The following is a 4,098-nucleotide window of genomic DNA, read 5'->3' on the forward strand; positions in this document are numbered from 1 at the left end:
CCAGGCACTTAGCTTCTTTGGCTTTGATTCCCTAACAGTACAGTGGGGAACTGTAAAGTCTGACCTGCTTGGATGTAAACTGGTCTATCAGTCGTATTATTTTAGAGCTTAAACCCCTATGGCCAGCAACCAAGTGAAGCTAAGAGCACCCTGACTGTCAATGGAAGTGCTCAGTACTTTACAGAATTAGGCCCTGACAGATGGAGGGTCTCAAATGCCCTTTGGATATCTGGATGTTTGGAGAATGACACTTTACATTTCACACCCAGTTTATCATTCATGGAGATACAGCTAGTAAACACACCAGATGTGAACATCTTATGGCAATGGCCTTGCTCCTCATTCAGCAGTCCCGGAATCCAAAATTAGGGATGGCAGGAATGATCAAGAATAAACGTTCATTCTAAGCCCCTTTATTTACAATTACTGCAATTTTACTGCCTCTTTACACTGTGGTGCTATGCTAAGCTCGGATCTTGGTCCTCCTTGTTCACTCTGAACTCCCACTGATTTCACAAGGACTCCTGCTGGTAAAAGGAGCATAGGTGAAGATCCTTTACTTCTTTCTTGTCAAAGAGCCAAGTGTAGGAAGAGGTTAGAAGAAAGAACAGGGGCTTTGAGCAAAAAGAAGGGAAATCATTTTAGATGCATGAGAATTAGCTGAGTATGGTAAAGCAGTTTATTTGCAATCACAGTGTAGATAATTTCCAGTGTTTCCTCCCTGAACTGTGCCCACAAATCACCTGCTTGGACGTTTTGGTTCTTGGAAAAAGAGTAGCCAGGTACAAAATGCAAATTTGGTGTTCATTCTGAAAGAGCCTCTCATTGCTCAAATGGCTCAGACCCAGGGCTCTGGGTTGAGCTTATCTCAAGGCTCATTTTTTGTTGAGACAGTTAAACAGAGAGACCACAGTTCAGCAGAAGAACAAGCTTTGAAAATCACACCAGGATTCAAAATTGCAAACTAACAGCTTTGCCTGAGCAAATGGAAACAGGAGGTGACAGAAAGTTCTTTAGTAACTGTTTAACTCAGATATGGAGCATTTCTTATTTAAATTAGCAGGAAGTTTTCCCAACTTGAGCTTAGTCCTGCTAGAATAAGCACTCTCAGAATTGGGGTGCTGATATAAGAATGAAGAAATGACAGTCTCGCTGCTCTGAGAACCCAGGCGTAGGCAGGTACAAGTTAAAGGAAGCTGAACTGGAATCTTTTACGCGTGTCCCAATGCTAGCTAAAAAGATAAACAGCTTTGCTGCCTTGAAAAACACAACTCTGCATTCTCAGCATCCCTCAGTGGTCCTGTGCACAGCCTATCTACTAACAGAATGCACTGGAACAGCTAGTAAATACCTAGAGTTTGGTCCCAGCCAGGCACAGAGTTCGAAAAGTCCTTTCTTGTCCCAGTTGCCAGGAAAACAGTGAAGGAGAATATCAGGGCTACACAGCAGCTTAAGCCTTTCTCCTAATCCCCTCTCCAGGAGTGGAAGAGCTTGAATCATAGCACCTGAGTGACAGGTGGATGTTGATTCTCTCCTCTTGCACTTGTGCAGAACTGGAGCAAAGAGGTGCTAAGAAAGGGGCTACAAGCCACCTTCATGCTCTCAGAAAGCTCTCAAGTATGCCAGGCTACAACTTTCTAGGGCACAGAGTACATGGCAATAGGCAGTGCACTCCAATTACTTTTCCCTCCCTGTCTCTCTGGCAGGAGGGTCAGTAGCAAGTTGTCCTATTAGGTGATAGCAAAGCCACCTTGTGCAGTGTGTTGACCCCTAGGAGCTATTTCCATCCCTTTATGACACCAGATCAGCATAAGTATAAGTAGTAGCAATATTAGCATGACTGCACTCCAAATAAGCCTAGCAGTTTAACTGGGAAAAACCTTGGCATTCATTGTGAGCAGTCTAACCTTGGAAAAATCTTTCTCTGTAAGTTGTCTTTTATGCACGAGACACAATGCATCATTTGCAGCAGTTCTCTTGCCAGGGGACACATTAATTTAGTTGCTGTACAATAATTTAATATATTGATACATTGATTTAATTAGATTCTTTTGTATTTAATGGTTCCAAGAAATAACACATTTTGCTGGTGGAATCTTTAAAAAAAAAGACACCATCCAAGTTGGGAGAATAGAAGATCATTAGGGGAAGCTGCCCTTGAAAGCAGATTGATCTTCTCATACCAAGCACTGTAGGCACTGCATCAGAATAGAGCAAAGACTGGCAGGGGGCAATTAATGGGGCAGATATTGGAGTGCCTTTTCTGATTACCACGTACAGCACAGTGGATTTGGCCTTGCTGAGACAGGCGGGTGGAAACAAGAACCCTGATGAGCTATGGCTCTGCTAATGTCAAGAAGCGCCACTTCTGAGCAGCAGGGGCAACTTTATTGAAACCATCTGTTGTTTTGGAATACAGACAGCCCACCCCCCTCCCCACAAACTCTTTTCCTTCCCTCCAAGTGTTTAACCTTTCTTTTCAGGCCATGCAAAACCACACAGCAAATCCCTCCTTAATCTGAGAACGACAAACCCTACTGTTTTCAACAAGTCTCAACAGCTACCCAACATCTGATAGCCTGTTTTGATTGAAAGATTTTCATCTGTGACAGCAGTGTTTTTTTGTGTAATTAAAACAAAATACATACTTATGCATTCCCTCAACACCCTCCCCAGAGCATAACACTGTATTTATGAATGCCATTGGTATACTCGATGTGTGTGTGCCTGTACGTAAGAGAGAAACCTACAATGTATAATCTCATGAGCCTCTTTGGATTTTCATTTATACTGCACAGAAGGGCACAAAGAAAGAGAAACGTTTTGGCCAATTTATCTTCACTGAAAACCCTGCTTTCAAGAAGCCAGTTCCAGCAGTGCTATTGAAGGAAAGCGAGGCATTTGGGCTACAGTGGGCTTTGTATTTGATTTATGGGCCTGATCTGTATCACATGCTTAAGTCCATCTTCTTTGGTTCCATGGGGCTTAAACAGCATGGGACAAAAGTTAAGCACGTGCCTAACTGTCTTGTTGAATCGAGGTGTCAGACTCCAATAGCATCGTGGGGAACAACCAGATGTTACCTGGAGGTGAGTAATTCAATGCTCTTTAATTGGTAAAAGTTTTTTCAGCAGGAGACAGGTCTGAAAGCCTAAAAAACCAGACTCTCAGAACACTTTTTTCTTTTTTTTTAGGTGCAACAACAAAAGCCACTTGCTTTGTGGGCTCTTGGAACAAACACTGCGCGCTCAGCACAAGATCTCTGACCTCCCCGGCAGCAGCCATGACTCATAACACGTAAGCCTGTTTCGCCCCACACAAAGGCATGCACACACATGCGCACGTGCACACACACACACACACAGGGAGGAAACATGTCTCATCCACAGTGTCTAAAACCAAAGAAAGGAAATGCTTGCTGTTGCACTGTATAGAACAAGTGGTGACCAAAGGAAACCTACCTCATCAAGCAGCTTTCTTGCACCCGGTCAGCTCCCTGTGACCACATCCTCTCTAGCCACGCGCACCAGTAGAGCGGAAAGATGACGATGCAGTGGGGAATATCACGTGCTACCACTCTTCTCCTCTACCTTCACCCCTACCTTCTTCTGTGTGACCAGGGCCCTTCAGGTCTCGCAGGCAAAGACGCACCTTGGGCCTTAACAGATACAGATAACTCACAAAGTGGTCTGGATCCATGGAGGTTTCCATTAGCTTGTTAGGAGCTAGACTGGCATGGGCTTTAGTCAGCTGTGCAAGCTCCCCCTCTCCCCCACTCAGACTGTGATTGCAACTGCAGGAGGGGGAGCAGGAGCTACTGAGGCACATAGGGGTCCTCTGGGCCAGTGTTTCTCAACCTTTTAAGTAGCCAGTACCCCCTAACATCTGAAAATGTTAATAACTACCCCAACACTCAATTTTCCAAGGGATTTTATATTTACAGACTAATGTATGCAATGTGTTGGAAGAAGGGCTGTGTATATAAGGTTGTAATATGACAGATGTCTGATCTGGTGTGGGTGAGGTTGCCACTTTTTAAACCAGGGGTGCACAGCTCGAGTATGTACCTGGGCTAGAGGTGATGCTGGCCAAAGCTAG

The sequence above is a fragment of the Gavialis gangeticus genome, unplaced genomic scaffold, assembly GCF_001723915.1.
Source record: "Gavialis gangeticus isolate Ggan-Ray unplaced genomic scaffold, GavGan_comp1, whole genome shotgun sequence".
NCBI classification, from domain to species: Eukaryota; Metazoa; Chordata; order Crocodylia; family Gavialidae; genus Gavialis; species Gavialis gangeticus.